The sequence below is a fragment of the Pongo pygmaeus genome, chromosome 11 (genome assembly GCF_028885625.2).
Source record: "Pongo pygmaeus isolate AG05252 chromosome 11, NHGRI_mPonPyg2-v2.0_pri, whole genome shotgun sequence".
In the NCBI taxonomy this organism is placed as follows: Eukaryota; Metazoa; Chordata; class Mammalia; order Primates; family Hominidae; genus Pongo; species Pongo pygmaeus.
The window spans coordinates 59768665-59788503 of NC_072384.2; the positions used below are offsets into that span (position 1 = coordinate 59768665).

At 41.9% G+C, this 19839-nt stretch overlaps 1 protein-coding gene and 1 long non-coding RNA gene across 24 annotated transcripts in view; both read right to left on the bottom strand.

Annotated features, from left to right (window-relative positions):
• Positions 1-2572: 2572 nt before the first annotated feature.
• LOC129031321 (uncharacterized) lies at positions 2573-16601 on the bottom strand. Its single transcript, XR_008501010.2, has 2 exons — positions 11095-16601; positions 2573-2895 (listed from the first exon to the last, which is right to left on the bottom strand). It is a non-coding gene; the product is annotated as an uncharacterized LOC129031321 (long non-coding RNA).
• A 472-nt stretch (positions 16602-17073) lies between these two features.
• RBMS1 (RNA binding motif single stranded interacting protein 1) overlaps positions 17074-19839 on the bottom strand; it is a 221872-nt gene continuing 219106 nt past the window's right edge. For all 23 annotated transcript variants that reach the window (XM_054477480.2, XM_054477478.2, XM_054477471.2 and 20 more), the window contains one exon: positions 17074-19693. The gene's annotated coding sequence lies outside the window, so the exon portion shown is untranslated. The remainder of the gene's footprint in view (positions 19694-19839) is intronic.

Genomic DNA, 19839 nt, shown 5'->3' on the forward strand with positions numbered 1-19839 from the left:
AAATTCATTTCTCTAAGTGGGTTGTCTCAACACAAACTACCTTTTATTTTCTTGGTGGACAACTCCACTGTGTACTGAATGTGGTGCTCTGCTCATAAGTGCACCATAACGAGGGTCGTAGGACATGCTAGGAATACAAAATGGTATATCATAATATTACCACAAAGGAATATCACTAAAGTTGGCTTTCACATGAAGGCAATAAATATTACTTCTTGCGGGTTAGAAGACCAAATATGCAGGGAGCTGCCTATTTTGGATGTTTTGGTTTATTTCTGTAAATTAATGAAATTTTATTTATCACATGTCCCTCCTTATTTATAATTCTGTACAATATGCTGACACCTCTGCAAATGGCTGTCTATGCTTACAGCGTACCACTCATTGCTAGTTTGGCCTGCACCCATTCCTCCTGTTGATGGAAATGTATACATTGGCTCTCATGAACATTCATCACCCACTGCTCTGCATTCTTGAAGATCAAATGACATGGGCCATGCTGTATGTGGGGAGCAATGTTTCAGAATTCCTTTGATGTTGCTCCTTGTGACAATGGCTAAATCCAAGCTTTTGCTATCTGACCAAATGCCAAATGTGTTAGCCTGAATCTCTACGATCCTATAGATAGCTGGATGGAAAAATAAGATACAACCACTGCAAAAACCTATTTTCCAGGGCTAATTAAGGTAAAGTTTTGATTAATTGAAAAGATAGCTGAGCAGGGTGTTCTTGCTAATTAGGAGCTAATGTATAACACTTAAAAAAATTCATTTAATATATACTTTGTGCCATCTATGTACACAGTATTAAGTATTCAAAGAGGGGAAATGTTCCTATATTCTTTGTATCCAAAGCACTTTCTGATTTTCTTCCACCAATTACTTCTGAAAAATTTGTTCTAGTTGTTCTAGTCCTTTCTAAGGCTTTTTTGTTGTTGTTTCTGTTACCAAGATGTGATCATGTAGAATATGTATTTTGAATCAATTTTTATTCATTTAACATTACAAGAATTTAACCCAAGTATTCTGTTAAGTGTATATGACAGTGTGCTTAAACATTCCCTATTTGCTTAAAATTTGGATTGTTTCCACTTGTTTTCCATGATAAAAATGCTATGAAGAAAAGCTTTACATATAGAGGTAAAGACAAATTTTCATATGTGGAATTATTGGATCAAAGAGGACACTTTTAAACGGTCAATATTATCAATATATTAATTGCAGTTGCTTTCCAAAGGAGTAGTACCATTTTATACTCCTTCTCTCATTGTGTGATGATAAGTTTCTCCTTACTATCTTCATCAGCATTGGAGTTTTGTTTACATTTTTTGCTTATGCAACAGGCAAAGTTCTTTTGAAAAAAAAATGTAACACCCACTATCTATTGAATTCACCCAATAATCTTACAAAGTCAACAGTTTACAGATGAATAGATACTGAGATGATTAATTGATTTGCTTAAGTTCATATAACTATTATCAGAGCTGGACCTTGATCTTGCTTCTTCTGAATCCGGCCCTGTTGTGTGTTTCCACTCTACCATAGCTACGCACTACGTAACAGGAAGGGTAGAGGCTAATGAGCCCTTCAAGATAAGCTTGAAGAAGCTCAGTGGTTGGTGTGTATCAAGGTGGAATAGATGAGCAGGACTAGAGAGTAAAATGTCCAAATGGCTTTGTTTCTTAAAAACCAAACATTTCCTCAAAAAGAGTGAATAATTTTGATTAATTTATACATGCTGTTTCACTCATCCACATGCACATTGAAAAGGTTTAAAAAGAAAACAAGTATGTTATTTAATGGCGGCTAGGTGTTGGAATATTTTAACTAAATTCAGATATATATGAGTAACTCCAGTTGGAAGTTGTTCATGCATATCTGAAAGCAGAATGTGGCCTTTTGACTTTAGCCTATTACACACAAGAAAATTCATAGTTAAAATTCCACTCTTAACTCCCCAGCCAAGATGGGAATGGCCCCAGCCATAAAACATGATGGACAAGGCTGCTACCAGGCCCAATAATCTGTTGGCATTATAGAGTAGGGTAGGCAAACCACAGTAAATCAAGGCCTCGCCTTCATTTTTCAAAAAGCCGAATGGATTAAAAGTGTGTGCGTCATTCTTTACAGTGAGAAGGCAGACAGGTTTTGCAACAAGCTGGAGGATGGTGTGTGGAGTAAGTAACAAATGCCTCTTGGTCGGAGGCTGTTTGATTGCTTCAGGTGTCCATGTGGAGGGTCATCTTGAGAAAGGGACTTGGGACTATGTGCTTTCTTATTCTTTGCAGGCATGAAAAAGAGGAAAACCCAGTTTGGAGGCCATAGTCTGTAAAATGGCAGGATCTGCCAGCCTTGGCACCGCAGAGTGTGGCTTTGGGCAGAGCAGTTTGTGCTTCTATTTATCTGGAGTTTCCTGGTGTGTAGAAGCCCCACCCCTGTGCACAGCAGGAGGTTGAATAATGAGGATTGGCAAAACACAGGGATGCGCTCACCTCCCTAGATTATGAAATCCCATTGTCTAATCAGACCATCCCATAATGGATATTAAAAACAAACAAACAAAAAAACAAAACCACAAACCAAGAGTATTTATTTTTCAAAGAGATGATTGTGACCGTGGATGGCAGAAATAACGTCTTGCTAAAATGACTCAATTCCTTTTAGGTAATTGCAAGGGCGGCTGGTTTCTTCAAGCATTCAGATGAGCTCCTCTAGAAGCTTTTCACAGGGCAGTGAAACTGCTTTGGTGCCTCCTTCAGGGCTGAGACCATGATTTGGATTCACCCTGCTTTAAAGGAGAAAAGCTGGAAGCAGCAGGAGGCATCTGCAGAGAAGTAGCGAAGTGAACATCTCTAGGTCCCTTGTTTTGTAACCAGATTTTAATCAGTGAGGAATTCTGAAAAAATAACAGATAGCAGTTTGGAAGAAGCTTTCATTACAAAACTGTATAGTCATGTCTCCAAGCCACCAAAGTATTTTCATAGCCATTTGCCTGAAATGTCAGAGTAAATAGGCATATCGTCCAGAGCGCTGCCTGGAACCGGAGTCTCGTTTTGTTGGAGGCATTAGGGGAAAGGCAAGGGAGATCAGCTCCAGGGGTATTGCGCCCTAGTCTAGTCTAAATGGCTCTTCTCTCTGATGTGACTGGAGTGTTTTCTGTCACCTCTAAACATTGCCTGCAGTGATAACATTCATTCCCCAGGCTCAGGCCCCCTGTGACAGTCAGGAATGCGCGGAAGAGGCCAGAGTGGGACAAGATGGCTGCCCCGCCCAGCCCGCTGCTGGCCGGATGTGGAGCTGGGAGGAGCTGACCCTCATTTTGCCCCCTGTTGTCTTTGGAAGGCTTTCGTTTGGGTTTTGACTGGGTGGTCCCTTAGGTCTCCTACTACATTCCAAATATTTCCAAAACGTTCTGAGAAATGGTGGTGCAACTAAATGAACATACTCTCCTGACTAATGTGGGAAGCTGCGTGGGGCTGGCAGTTCCTCCTTCACATCCCCCACTTTCGTTGACACATAGAGTGTGTCAATGTGAAGTTCTAAGATTCTGGGTGCAGATTTTTTTATTTTATTTTACAGCCCCTTATGGTTTTAATGCTCAGTGGTTTCCATGCTTTTTGGATGGCTCACTGGATTCAGTAAAATGTTTTTAAGCAGATACTCCCAATACTTGTTATTTGTAAATTATATATATGTTATATGTACTATTGAACTAATATATTATAGTAATTAAAAACAGGGAAAATGTTAAAGAATGAAGCAAGGAGTTCGGGGTGGTGGCTCACACCTGTAATCCCAGCATTTTGGGAGGTCGAGGTGGGTGGATCGCTTGAGGTCAGGAGTTGGAGACCAGCCTGTCCAACATGGTGAAACCCCATCTCTACTAAAAATACAAAAATTAGCTGGGCATGGTGGTAGCTGGGCATGGTGGCGCAGGCCTGTAATCCCAGCTACTTGGGAGGCTGAGGCAGGAGAATTGCTTGAACCTGGGAGGCGGAGGTTGCAGTGAGCCGAGATCACACCACTGCACTCCAGCCTGGGTGGCACAGCAAGACTCTGTCTCAAAAAACAAAAAATGAAAAAGAATGAAGAAAAGATGAAATAATATTATTTTATTGATGGTACAAAACCCCCTTTTGCTTTTTGCTTTCCTATTAAGGTTCTATACTCATTTTATATTTATATGTAACTGAACTGAATATGCTTCATTTGAAAAGTTTGATATAACACTTTGTGACACAATTCAAAATCTGCTTCTAAGATCAGTCTGTTTTGATACCTGGCTTTAGTGATGCTCATGGTTGAAACAATACTACAGAGATAATGCAAGAAGGGCATAATTGGCTGTAATTGCTAAGTTAGACTCACTTTTTTACCCACATCCACCAGCTATGCAAAGGTTCTGTTGAAAGTTTACCAATTCATTTTCATCTGCCTTGGGTCAATCAATAGTTCTTATATTCTAATCAAAGTGCTTCCCATTGACCAAACCCAGAGAAAGTCAGAAGGCAAAGAAGTCTGATTGATGCACCATTTTTACATAGATAAATAGAGACAGAGATAGACAGATAAAGATATATTCAGTGTTCTCTGAAATTGTACATTTGAAAGATTTTTAAATAATTTAGAAAAACCCCACTTCTCAGTTTTTTTACACTTTATTTTAATTGAGGTAAAATACACATTTAAAATTTACCATCTTTACCTTTTTAAGTGTACAGTTCAGTGGTAATAAACACATTTATATTCTTGTTTTCCCTTTCATCTCTCCCTCTTCCCTATCTTTCTTGGTCTCTGGCAATCATCCACTTTTTTAGCTCCCACATTAGTGAGAACATGTGATATTTGTCTGTCTGTGCTTGGCTTATTTCACTTAACATAATGGCCTCCAGTTCCATCCATGTTGCTGCAAATAACAGGATTTTATTCTTTTTTATGGCTGAATAATATTCCATTGTATATATATACCACATTTTCTTTATCCATTCATCCATTGATGGACTCTTAGGTTGAACCCATATCTTGGCTATTGTGAATAGTGCTGCAATAAACATGGGAGTGGAGATATTCTTTTAATATATTGATTTCCACCCTTGTTTTTGGACATAAAGATATGTCCAAAGCTCTCTGAAATTGTACATTTAAAAGGTTTTTTGTTTGTTCATATAAGAGATGATCTTGCTGTGTCACCAGACTGGAGTGCAGTGATGCGATCATAGTTCATTGCAGCCTCGACCACCTGGGCTCAAGCAATTCTCCCACTTCAGCCTCCCAAGTAACTGTGACTACAGGCAAGCACTACCATGTTCAGCTAAATTTAAAATTTTTTGTAGAGTCCGGGTCTCACTTTATTGCCCAGGCTTGTCTTGAACTCCTGGACTCAAGTGATTCTCCCACCTTGGCCTCCCAAAGTGCTAGGATTACAGGTATGAGCTAATGTGCCCAGCCTACATTTAAAATATTTTAAAATAACGTAGAAAAGTTCCATTTCTCAGTTTTCGACACATGTACATATTAGAATTTTTAATAACGGTAACACTGTTTTCAGAACCAACATTTCTCAATGGTGGAAACAATTCTAAATATCCACCTTCAAAGTGTTCTCTCCATAGCATACATTTCTTTCGTCAAAGCAGTCAGTTTCTCATTCATTAGTTACAATTCAGTACCTTCATTTTTGCAGAGCTGTTAGGTTGCATATTCCAACAGCTTCTTGTCACCATGGAAATCTTAGAAAATACTTTTTACACAGTAATGTGACAGAAATGGGCTCACCTGATAAGCCATTTTGGTTTATTTCTGCTAGATAGGATTACATTTTAGGAACAGCTCAAGCAAATAGTGAGGGAAACAAGTGGATCCATCTAAGTTCCTGTAAGTAACACCTGGTGCACTGGGGTGGGGTGACTGAAGAAGAGTCGAATAAAGGCAGTTACAAAGACATGTGCGCAGTTCAGAGAAACCAGCAGTGATAGGGAAGCAATAGCAGGGGCCCTTCCTGCTTTCTCCTAAGCCTGAAGGGGTAAGGAGAGGATGCTGTGATCCAAGCCCAGGGAGAGAACTGGAGCTCTAGGAGTAGGGGCATGGACTGCAGCTGTGACTCTGGTAGAGGGATTGTATTAGTTTGTTCAGGTACCATAACAGAATCGCACAGATGTGATAACTTAAGCAACAGAGATCTATGTCCTCACAAGTCCAAGATGCAGGTGCTGGCAGGGTTGGTTTCTTCTAAGGCCTCTCTCCTTCCAGTCTTCACATGGTCTTCCCTCTGTGCCTGCATCTGTGTCCAAATTTCCTCTTCTTATAAGGCCACTGGTCATATTGGATTAGGGTCCCACCTAATGATCTCATTTTAACTTAATTACCTCCTTTAAGGTCCCATCTTTAAATACAGTTACACTATGAAGTACTAGGGGTTAGGAATTGAACATATTAATTTGGGGCACTTAATTCAGCCCATGACATGGACACTGCCAACCTGTGGCCCACAGGGAGGAAGTGTTAATCGATCTTTGCTCCAGCCCGCCTGGCAGCCTACTGGTCTGCCAGCATCTCTCATTGGCCAAACCAGATGGAAGTCAGAGGCAAGTAAGCTTGTTTAATGCCATCTTTGAAGGTCAGTCTCTTGAGATATAGACAGCAGAAAACAGTAACCTGCAGGAGCAGAGAGTTTCCAGCTCACAAAGTCACTGAGCTGAACTTAGAACACAGAGATTTCATGACAGGCTTATGAATGATTTAATGTAGAAAGAGGGAAAGAAGTAATGATCAGAATGAGCCAGGGTGTTTGGTTTTGTGGATCTCACAAGAGATGCTAATTTCAGGGAACTGCTGTTACTAGGCTCAGCACTGCAGTGACAATTTGAATCTCTTGTATGGTGCTAGTCCTTGTGAGAATTAGAAAAAGGCATCCCCTACGGGCAGAGAAATGAGAAAACATTGCCTTCTGCTGGACCAAGCAGTCTTTTTGGTATACAGCTTTTGGTGAGCAACCTGTTCATCCTACCCAGCCAAACACGCACTGTATGACCCTGTCAGCACCCCTTACCATGGGCTCAGCTGGAAGGCCCACACTCTGCCAGCCCTTTCTTTCCAGCCCCTAGCAGGAACAACTTGAGGACAAATTTTGATGTTGTGCCTGCTATAGTCTGCAAACTGCCAGCCTCCTAGTTCCACATGGAAAAAAAATCATTAAGCCATGAAAAAATTCAAATCTATCACTGGCTGTTTTATTAAATCATTCAAGCCCCTTGTGCTGGCAGTTTCTGGCTGATCTGAACTTAAGTTTTTGGTGGATCTTCCACCTAAAGGGAGTAATTAATGTTAATTTAGATCATTGTTCCTTGTTAGCACTTCTGGGAACCCCATTTTGAGAGTTTAGAATTATTAGCAAAAATGAATATAAGCATTGGCTATAAGCATTGGATTTTTTTCATCCATCGAACAGACTGCAGCTTACGGTGAGAAAGCCACACACTGCACAACTCTGGGGGCGCCATTCATGTAGTCATTGTACATTTGTATGGGCTTTCTGACAATTTTCTAGGAGATGGCAGTAAAGACTTCTAAGAATAGTGTGCCTCCTCCATCCCCAGTTGATCTAAAATTGCAGTTTGAGTAAGTGGCAGGTTAGGTATCCATGTGTGTGAGGCACTAGGAGTGGGGCTGGGGAAAGGAAAGGACCCAGTGAAGACAAAGGCATGATCCCCATTTCTCAGTACAGTGGAGGAGGGAGACATATGGGCACCCCCTTATGAAGCCTCAGCTTCAGAATAATATACCCAGATGCACTCCTTCCATCTGGCCCACCCTATCTGGTTCTGTGATGAGGTGTGAATGAGAAGAACATTCCACCATCCCACTCAGGCAGTGGCAACATAGGGCTATTAAAGCTATTCTTCAGGCTCATAGGGCCAAGACTCTGAGAGACCCATGATAGCCACTGCCAGGCCAGGAGAGGGAGAGTTGCAGAGGCCCAGGGGACTGGGGTGGACGGTGAGCACGTGGCAGGCCCCGGAGCAGCATGGTTGGTTCTCCAGCTGCCACGGCTGTCTTTTGAAGCCACTGGAACAATACTCAATGCACCAGAGCCCCTGTAACCAAGAACTGCATCCTTGCTTAGCCAAGCCTAGTTTCCTTTTTTAAGGAGAAAGGAGGGGAGCTCTTTTGCAGTATCCACAAAGCCAATACAACTACACATGGGAAGCCGCTTATATCCCTGCTACCCTAAGCCCAGCTCCCCACTGCCCATGAGGACTAGCCCCCTCTCAGCTGCATTCCTCGGGCTCTCTGCTGGTCTTTGCCAATACTCATCCTCTAACCCATGGGCTCTTCCTACTGTTCTTTTTATGACAGATGCAGCAAAGAGGTCATTAGATAAGGATTCTTTTACTTGAGAATAGGATTCTGACCCTCCATGCATGAAGAGCTTGTGGCAGATACTAGACTGCAGTAAGACGAGGTGGAATGGAAGGTGGGCACATGGAGACAAACGGGGTTGGCAGCACTGACCAGTGGTGCAGAGAGCCAACTGGAGGACAAAACAGATGAGATGAATTAGATTGGGGAATTCACACTTCCCCATGACCACAAGGTTGAAGCTCTTTTCATTCTCAAAAACTCAAAGGCATTTATCTTAGAAATTTAAGAATTAACTCATGGTTAATGAGATGGTTCAATTGGTGAGGATAAGTCTCTGTGCTCTGTGAGGCCCTTTTCTTGGGAGGCACTTGAAAAATACTTGGGAAGATCCAGAGGCTGCTGCATTTGAGTTTCTGCAGGAAGCTGGAATTGTGGCCTCAAAGATAGTAAAACTCACTGCTGACATCTTAGAAATATCACTGTTTCCTTAATTTAATACATGCCAAAGTTGGTGGCTGAGAGATTGTATCTTACAAGCCTATTACCAGCTGATTTACTAGGCCTTCGGTAACAGCTTTGGAAAGGGGAAGTTAATCAATCGTTCATTTTATCTTCTTTTTCTCCTACACTTTTTACTTTTTCTTCCTTATATTATTTTCTCACTTACCTCCCTAAGTCTTTCTTTTCTACTTCCTTTCTCTCCTTTATGTCACCCTCTCATTACTTCTCTTTATATTTTTTTTTCAGATTTTACACTTCCACACCCTTCCTGCCCTTCAACTCTGTTTCAAACTTTTAGCACATTCTATATGACAGTGAGACATAAGCAGACTTCATGGGGCAAATTTATGGCATCACAAAAGGTCTCTTCTTGTGGAGGGTACTTGCTCTCTTATGGCAGAATTACTTCTATTCTTTAATATGTGGTTCCCTTTTGCTTCTGGGCAGAGAGTAGGAGAAGAACCAACTTGCTCACCACCTCCAAACTCCCACACAGAGCAAGGTATCAGAGCCTGAGCAGGGTGAGCTGGGCTAAGGCATTGCATGGCAAAGTGGCTGGTGCCAGCAATGGGAGATTGGTTGCACACAGGGGGACTGAGCAATGAGTAAGTGTATTAGTCCATTCTCACATTGCTGTAAAGAACTACCTGAGACTGGGTAGTTTATAAAGAAATGAGTTTTAATAGACTTACGGTTCTGCATGCAGGCTGTACAAGAGGCCTGATAGGGAGGCCTCGGGAAACTTACAATCATGACAGAAGGCAAATCAGAAGCAAGCATATCTTCACATGGTGACAGGAGAAAGAGCTACACACCTTTACACAACCAGATCTTGTGAAAACTCACTCACTATCATGAGACCAGCAAGGGAGAAGCCCACTCCTATGATCTAATCACCTCCCACCAGGTCCCTCTCCAAACACTGGAGATTACAATTCAACGTGAGATTTGGGTGGGGACACAGAGCAAAACCATATTAGTAAGTAGATCAAAGATATTGGGAGCCAGGCTTCTTACCGTCAGAAAACTATTACAAAAATTGGAAGGGGCTAGTCACAGTGACAATCCCAGCATTTTGGGAGGCTGAGGCAGGAGGACTGCTTGAGTCCAAGAGTTTGAGATTAGCCTGGACAACATAGTGAGACCCTCTCTCTGAAAAACAAAAAATAAATTAGCTGGGTGTGGTGCTGTGTGCCTGTAGTCCTAGCTACTTGAGAGGCTGAGGTGGGAGGATTGGTTGAGCCCAGGAAGTGGAGGCTGCAGTGAGCTACATAATGGCACCACTGTACTCAAGCCTGAGTGATATAGTAAGACTCTGTCTCTAAGAGGAAAAAAAAAAAAAGGAAAGGGAAAATGAAATCTGTGGTTGAAAATTCATGCTTTCCAGTATTTACAGACAAGGTATAAATATGTGTGTGGACATACACATGTGTATATACATACTCCCTAACCCTGTCTACTGACAAGACTTGGGAACAGTGACATGCAAGTAGCAAAGAGTATACCTAGTACCTAAACTTTAGCTTCTAAATGTCATTCTCCATCAAAAGAAACTAGGGCTGACTGGGCATGGTGACTCATGCCTGTAATCCTAGCAGTTTGGGAGGCCGAGGTGGGCGGATCACTTGAGGACCAGCCTGGCTAACATGGCGAAACCCCGTCTCTACTAAAAATACAAAAATTAGCTGGGCTTGGTGGTGCACGCCTGTAATCCCAGCTACTCAGGAGGCTGAGGCATGAGAGTCGCTTGAACCTGGGAGGCAGAGATGGCAGTGACCTGAGATCATGCCAGGAAACAGGGCTCTTTGGAGAATTCCAGGGCTGGGGCAGGGAAAGTACAAAATAAGCCTGAAACATCTTGTGGTGCCAGTAGGCAAGGCAATGCTTAAAGAATGACAGGGACATGTCTAAAAACTAGACGCTGGCTTGCAGGGCTCCCACAGGCCAAACTGGGGATCATTTGAACATCAAAACAAGTAATGACTGCAACCGATTAGAATCCACTGAGTAAAACAGGAAATTCTGAGTCCATACTTACATAAAGTAAATGAATAAATTAAAAGTTTGAGGACGTTTGGGGTATTTCCATGGTTTCAAAGCACTTCCTCACAACATATTTATTAACTGCAAAGTGTGAAAGGTAACTTTACAGTGGAGATGCCTGGCAGACACCACCTTAATTAAGTGATCAAAGAGAGAATCATAGGTAATGAAACATAGTGAAATCACTCACCTCCTGATGGGGTGCAGTGAGGAGAACACAGCTTCACTTTGTTGATATTCCTGCCAAAATTGGACCACGCAGAAACTTCAAACAAACCAATCTGAGACACTCTGCAAAATCACAGTCTCATAATCTTCAACTGTGTCAAAGTCATGAAAGTCAAAGAAAGACTGAGGAGCTATTTCAGACTGAGAGAAACTTAAGAGACATGACAATTAATGTGTGAAACTTGACTGGGGTCTGAGGTTTAGTTGGTAGTAATGAGTCGGTGTTGCTTTGATGGTTGTGTTGTGGTCATGTAAGAGAATGTCCTTGTTTTTAGCAGGTAATGGAGCATTTGTTCTGTGATCTGCTCTCAGGTAAATTAGGATACAAGTTCTTTGTGTTGTACTTGCAACTTTTGTGTTTCAAAATTTAAAAATATTTCATAAATCAAATGGTATACCCACTTTGGGAAAAAATAAACATTATCAGGTAAACACAAAATTCCCATTAATTTAGAACAAAGCACGAGAATTTTCGGAAATTTTATGTTTATGGTGGGCCACACTGGGCTATCTCTGCCTTGCATCCCTGGGGCTCTCTATTCTCTCTCCTCGGCTCTCAAGGGTCCTTTGATGGCAGAATAAAAAAGCACTATGATTTGTGAAAGCCCTAGCTACAGTATTAGGTAATGGAAAGGGTCATCATCTTACCTCCTGACTCACTGGCCAGAGGAGGGAGCGACTGCCCAAATCAGCCAGCTCAGGGACTCACCTCTGAGCTGCTGCTTTGGGTGGAATGGAAGAAACTGGTTGGTGTCTTAGGTATAACATGAAGTGCTCAGTAAATGGCAGGAGGACTTGTGGCTTGCATCTCTTTTCCCATGTGAAGGGCCGAATGTGGAAATAAAAGGAGGATGCAGAACATTTTTGCTGTTGCAGAGCTGTTTTGTCCTTCAGAGTCATAGCAATGGGCTCTGTGAGAGGTATAAGGTATATCACCTAAGAACATGTGACGAGATCAGAATACCTATTATGAGTCTATAGCCTACCAGAATCACTATCACGAAATGGTGCCTTGCTGTGCCGCCCTTGACTTTTATGAATGAGTCCTATCTGAAACAGGCTTGGGAAATTGTCATTGTGTTGGTGGAGAAATGTGGTGGACACTGCCCTGTACCCCCTGCAGCAGCCCCTGTACAAAGCTAGTAAATACTATCTTTCTCTAGAGAATCTGGCAGGCTTTATTCTTTTTGACAGTAAGAGCTACAGATGCAAGTTCTTTTCTCCCTTTTCACCTTGGCTGCCAGGAAACATAATTATTGAAGTTTAACTGTAGTGATGGTGGAGAACTTTTGGCCTATAGAGCTACATTCTGTGTACTCCTTATGTCTCTTCCCTGTTAATTTATCAAGTCCAGATTTCTATGTTTGTAATTAATTGTGTTTCCTATACAGTTGCCTCAAATCTTCGTAAAATACAGGTTTGTAAAACAAAATAAAACAAAACAAAAAACCCAGATCATTGGAAGAATTAAGTTGAAGGATACAAAATCTTATCAATAAAATTGAATAAATGTTAGGGAGAAAATAACAGTAATGGAAGTTCCTTCACGTATTTCTTGGGAAAAACTGTTGTTCCTGGCTAGGAGGCCAGGAACAATATTTATGGTCTTGAACATGTGTCAAAGACATGAGTTACAAAGTGGATAAAATGGGATTCCTGCCTAGGCTTCCCTGAAGAAAATAACAAATAGTTCTCAAGATATATGAAGGGCATGGGAAAACTATACAGGTGTTTGCAAATCCATAATCTGATGTGTGGAGAACACATGACCAAGGGTAAAAGAAGTCAAAATGACATTACTTGGAAAGTATCCCACACCCTACTTGATTTTTTTTTTTTAATTTTCTAAAAGGACAGTTCTTTCTTCTTACACATTCCAGTATTTTCGGAACAGAAGTGACAGCAATGTCAACTCTTTGGACATCTGCCCCAAGTCTCATTCTGGCAAGGGCAGAGCTATCAAAGACTTTGTCTGTCTGCCTGACAATTTCATCTCTCAGAAGGTAGAGGAACCCGTGAGGAAAATGGCTGCTCTCAAGTGAATTCTGATCAGTAAAAAAGGAACTGGTTGGAAATGTGGAAATACTGAGAATCTCAGGAGAGATGTTTTCATTATCTTCGCCCCCTCACAGAACTCCCAAAGCTCTTTATTTAGATCTTTTCTTACTTCTCCTTATAATATTGTCACTTATAGACTTGTGTCTCTAAGATTGTCCCTTGAGGACTGGGACCATATCACATCATCTTTGTGTCTGTATTGCTTGGGGCAGTTATCTTTTAAACACACAAAAAAATCGATCAAATGTGCTTAGTTGGAATATGAGCACAGCGACTTGCATAATTTCAGGATAAAGTGACGACACTCTTTAAGAATATTTTTTCTTGATCATAAAATGTTTTCATGGTTGAAAACTGGAAAAATCATTCAGGGAAGTATAAATGAGAAAATACACACTTTCTATAATCCTCCCACTTGATAAGCATTTTGAAGTACTTTCTCCTTGTTATTTATTCTTGAGACAGTGTATCTCTCTGTCACCCAGGCTACAGTGTAGTGGCGTGAACATAATAGCCACTGCAACCTCAAACTCCTGGGCTCAAGCAATCCTGTCTGAGCCTCCCAAGTGGCTAGGACTACAAGTGTGTGCCACCATGCCAGGCTAATTTTTAAAATTTTCTTGTAGAGATGACTCTTGCTATATTGCCCAGGCTGGTCTCAAACTCGTGGCCTCAATCAATTCTCTGGCCTTGGCTTCCCAGTGTTGAGATTACAGGCATAAGCCACTGTGCCCAGCCTCTCCTTGGGTTTTATACTTATTTCATACTTTTGATCATACTGTATCTACAGTTCTGTTCCTAACACTTTTTATTCACGTTGTATCCTAAGCATTTTCCATGTCATTAAAATGTCTTCATTTTAAAATGACTTCATATTATCTTGCATGTCTTTAGCATAAACACTGTCATTTAAAAAATAAAGCAACGTAGGGATTTTCACTGGCTACAAGTTCTAAGAATTGTGGTATGTCTGAGAAGTCAAAAAGGAACCGGCAGGGCAGGGGAGACAGGTGAAGTCCCAAGTTCTTCCTCCGGTTTGGGTTTTATCCTGAGTCAACTGTGGTACATCTGGAAGGTGAGTTGATGATGTGGAGTGACCAGGGCTGACGAGGAAGAGTTAAAGCTGGAAGGAATGCTCAACCTAGAGAAGAGCAGAGCCATGGAGTCACGTTTCCACACTTGAAGTATGACTGACTGACTCTGTGGCATCCCGGTTGGCAGCACTAAGGCCAGTAAGTGGGAATTTCAAAGCCACAATTTGGACTCCTCTGCAAACAAGTTTGAGAGCTGTTCCCTAAAGATACCTGATGCCCTGTGAGGCAGGCAGTGCCTGATCCCTGGAGGTGTTCAAGTAGGGCAGGTGGCTTCAAGGATACTAGAGAATAGGAAATCCCTGCAGTCTGGTTTATGGTGTGGGTCTTGTGTGAGCACTGGAATAGCCTACATCAAATCTTAAGTCTCTCAGAGTCGCATAAAAACCCTATTATTTAATTCAAAGCCACGTTTTCAATTCTGAGCAGCCCAGAGACCTGCCATCGCTTTCTCGCGCCGAGTCACGTGGTCTGGCAAGGCGCGCGGTTTCCTCCCTAGCCGCCCTCAGCTTCCCTGAACCTTCAAAGTCACATTTCAGTCACTCCCCAGTCTGACCAACAACGCTCACAATGAGGGCGCTGCCAGCACAGGCGACGGCCTGCGCTCCAGTCTTACGAGGAACCCCAAATTCAAGACCCCTGTGACCCAGCCTGTGTGCCCCGAGAGGCTAAACCTCCGCGCAGGGGCTTCCCGATGTCGGCTGCCACGGGTCTGGGTTTTCGGCCTGCAGAGCTCGCGTCTGACGGCTGAGGAACAAAACGCCCTCCCTCTAGCGGCTCAAGCGCACACACTCTCTTGCCCTCCACAGCCCCTGAGCGAGTCACGGTAGACACTCTGGAGCCATTTCACGGGGCTGGAATTCCTTCGCCCGGCGGAGCTCGGCGCGCACCCCTCAGCTGTGCCGACGACCCTGCGCCCGGGGCGCCCCGCGGCCACGTGACCGCCGTCTGGCTCTCGGCCTGGACTGAGGGGGCTGAGCTCATCGCGTTGCTATTCGAGGGGCAAAGACTGCCTGGCCTTCCTCAAACCCTGAGCTCCCGCCTCTCCTCCCTCCCCCACCTACTTAACATCTCAGGCTTTTTGTGGAAGGGGCAGGGCGGTTGAGAGGTCGGTGACCTTTGTCCCAATGGCGCTGGCTCTTTTCCTTTTTGGCTACCCTAATGGAATGAGGATATAATCAGTCATATCTTAACATTCATTGAGCCCCGGCTCAGGCTGGGAGGCACTGCCTTTCTCCCAGTGAATTTTAAATCAGTATTTGTGGGATTTAAGCTCCAGCAGATAAACCTAGAGCCACTGGCCATGAAGGGTGTGGCAGTGGGGTGAAAAACGGGGCTCCTGCCTCCACTCTCTGGCTTTCCTCATCCCAGCCACTATAGAGGGGAAAATACGTAGACCACAGAGCAACGGCCACACCCTCTTTCCTCTCCTCCAACCCCAGAATTTCACTTCAGTCTCAGAGCTTTCAGCTAGGTGGGGTTTATCCCCAAACGGGCCACAACCCCTCTAGTTATATGCGAGCGGTAACTGTGAACCACCATCGCTGGCTTGATCCTCCCTTTTCCGTGGATTGGTGCTCCTGAGTGTGTTTATCGGTTTCAGTACATAACACAGCCAGATGGAGGGCCGCGGACTTCAGCGGCGAGAAGCTACAACACAAATAAGGTGAACAAAAACGAAGGTGCCCAGGAGCCTGAATTGCATTTCTTTCTTACCTTTGGTCATAGGAAGGAGCACTTAGGCGTGTGGCTGGAACGCAAAGTGAGACCAGAGCTTACATTCTTAGCAGCCTGGGTTTGTCTCAAGAAGCCATGCTTCTCTCCTGACAAATTTGCTCTCAGAAGCACCAGTTAGCATCAGAGGAATGTTGTTTCCTTCTCTAAAACAGCCATCAAGTACCAGCGCTTTCTTGGCTCCGGCAAGTTAAGTGCTCTGACCCCTCCCTTATCTAACTCACCCCGCACACCATCCACATGGCAGCGGACGCAGCCAGAAATGGAGCGGACTGCATCTTTTCCTTGCCCACTCTTTTTATCACCATGACAGAGCCACTGGACGCCAGAAAATAAATACTGAACCACCACACTAAAACGTTTACTCCACTTTGGGCAGAAGGAGCCTATTTTGCATGTCAAGTGCCTCCTATAAAGCAGTCAGTGAGGGAAAGAGGAGTTCTCGCTCCTCTCCGTGAATGCTGCATTCACGGTAACAGTCGGGAACAGCTGCCTCCAGTCGGGAACAGCTGAACAGGTAGCTCTGAAAGAGGACCTTGGTCATAAACGCATAGATAAGATTATCCCGAGGTTCTCACCCACATGCTTCCTTACCACAGGTGGGAGGGCTGCTGTTAGGCTGTCTTCCTTGCTGAGCATTGACAAGCAATGAAATAGTTGAGGGGTAGCAGCAAGAAAGGAGGAAGAAAAAGGGCCTGGTTCTTTGGTCTTTAAGAACAGACCACTAGTGGTGTATTTTGGGCTGGATATTTGCTGAGCCGACTGTTGACGTGCTGAGCCGACCGTTGACGTGCCGAGCCGACCGTTGACGTGCTGAGCTGACCGTTTACGTGCTGAGCTGAGGGTTGACGTCTCTGGTCATTACACAGATTTAAATAACCAGCAAAAGTGGGGTGGAAAGGTTTTTCCAGTTGTTTTCAAGGAAATGTATTTTGAGGATACATTGAATCTGACATAACTTTCAACTCACTTTCAAACCAATCTACTGAGCTGAAGAAAGAGATCAGAAATGAAATTCTGATATATACTTAATCGACTTAAAAAATTGACAGGAAAAATAAAATTTCAGATGTTTTTTATTCAAAGGTTCTCAAAAGAAATAAAACAGAAAAGCTAACAATCTGATCAAATGTACAGTTCAAAAATGTCTTTTGGCGTTTAACAACAAGTCCTAGGAAAGAAAACTACAGAGTTATCTTGAACCGGACAAATAAGTTACCACTGGCAAGTCTGTGGCACTAGTAAAACAAAAATAAAAAATTAACTCTCTTGATCATATAGATATCTCTATGAAAATCTTTTTTTTCAATCTGTACAAAAGGTCTTTCTTCATAAATTAATTTTTTTTATAATTTAATGGCTGTCTACTATGTGATGTTTAACTGATTTTTTTTATGTACAGAGGTTATGTTTCCCAAATCTTACCCAGACGAGTATGGCACTTAGTTCAGACATTTCTAGCAGCAGATTTCCCCTCCCCTCTAACCGAGCTATCAAATTTCTGTCTTAACTAATGCAAAAATATCAAGTAGTGAGAGACCCAGGTTTATAACTGTACTAGGTACACAGAGGGTGCTGCGTTCAGTCTGGACTTTCACAAAGCAGTAATATTCCAGGGAGCATAGAACCAATAATACCACAACTTTAAAAAATGAAACAAAAACAAAAACAAAAACACATTTCTCTTATGACTATGTAATTTTCACTAGAATCTACACTTCTCAGAGCAGCAAGGACTTTTGAAACTATGAAATGTCACTGACATCTGTCATCAAATACAAGCATAAAATTTAAGAACTAAAAAATACTTGAAAGAAATAACTGCTTAGCCCTAGCTCCTGAGCTAGGAGGATTTGGTCTGTGGAAACAGGGAGGGCCAGCAACCTGTCCCAGCACAAAAGAAAATAGACTCTGAGGTAGATAACTGATCATACACAGCTGACCAGACAAGTACACAGTTTTGGAAGACAACTTAATTTACCATTGCTTTTAAAACATATGCAATTGCCTTAATAAAAGAGCTTTAATAACAGTGAATTATCTTATATGTACTAAAGTAGAAATAACTGTGTATTTATGAATCAGGAATTTCATAGTTTCAAAATTGGTTTTCTTTACACTTGAACACTTGTAGTGATGATGTAAAGTGTGGCACTGCTTGGATCCAAATCTTCCTTCATGCTTTTTTGTTTGTGTGTGTCCATACATCAATTAAAATTATAAAACCTAAATGCAAAGGTACAAAAAAGGCACATTCTCCTAACCGCAAACTGGTCCGGCAAAAATAAAGAGCACAGAAGATGTGATGCTGAGACAAGTTGGAGCTACTGGTTACTGGCTCTTCGGTCTTTGGTGAAGTTACCTTTAAAAGTGCCAAGTCATTTTTATTTTTCAAATTTACCTAATAGAGAGAGAGAGAGCTAGTAGCCAATCGTTTTGCTTCTATTCGTATCTCAGCTTATGTTTGAAGATAAATCCTTACTTTTAGCTTTTGCCACTTTGTTGCAATAGCAACATTTTTCGATTTGCCAGATTTCAGGCATAATTCTCATTCTAAAGCACTATCATTAGTATAAAGGAAGGACAAAACATTCAGTGACTCCCCTCCCCTACCCCCCCGTCCCCAACCCCAACACTACCTACACTAAATCTAGTACATCAAGTTAGTTTTTTTTTTTTTCCTGAAAAAAGGCAAAAGACTTTACATTGCATCATACAGCAGATATCCTAAATCAGTCAAACTATCAGAGGAAACTGTTGGCGTACAGCCTTACAAACAATTTACCCTAATAAAAGTTCCCCAGTCAGAAAATGTGTTTCACACAAAACATTTTTCCCTTCTTGCATTTCACTACCTTACACATTATGTGAAAAATCATTAAAAACACCTACTACATATTTAAAAAAGCCAAAATTTCAGCAACTTTTATTGACTACCTTTTAAAAGCCCTATGCTGCTGTTTTACAAGGCATAATAGACCAGCTCATTTGGTCAAAGCATTCTACATCATTAGTTTGAACTAACTTTTACTGAAACAGCTACAGCATCAAAAGAGTTAAGGCAAATTGGAATTCATAGAAAAGGATAAGACACTTCACACTACGTTGAAAGAAAGACAGAAAGCTGAGAAAAGAGACACTGACGGCAACACTGAATTACAGCAACACTCGCACTGCAAGCACAGAACACCATGGGTGAAGTCGGACTATTTAAACTTCAGAAAGCCCATTTCATACAGCTGGAAAAAAAAAACACACAAATTAAACACAAAATGAACAAAACCACAAAAATCCGGTCATGCACTTGGATAAGTCTTCATGGTCTTTGTGCATACCCAGAAAATTGAAGTTTTCTTTTCTTTCTTTTTTTTCTTTTTCTTTTTTTCTTTTTTTTTTTTGCATCATAACATTTGATAAAAATCTTTTGTTTTTGTTTTTTGTTTTTTTTTTTTTACTAAAATAAACCTGTTCGGGGGAACAGCTACTAGATGAATTTAAGGGTTTTATGCACCTTATAGAACTTATAGCAAAAATAGTTTTAGTTGATTTCATTATAAATAACGTTTTCAAGAACCTGTGCAAAACTGTCAATAATTTCCTAAAGCACAATTGATCAGAAAAATCCATGATTGTTCAGCCTTCACACCCTTCTTCATGTAGGAACACCTTTCTGTACATCTGGAAGAGAAAAATAAAAGACAAATGCTTTTGTAGATGTGGTGTGATACACTACAGAGCTTTGTAATCTGTTTCTTGTTTTAAAGAGATATGTGTTTGAAAAAGGTTATGCTCATCACTGATGGTAGACTGATAAATGCAAACTC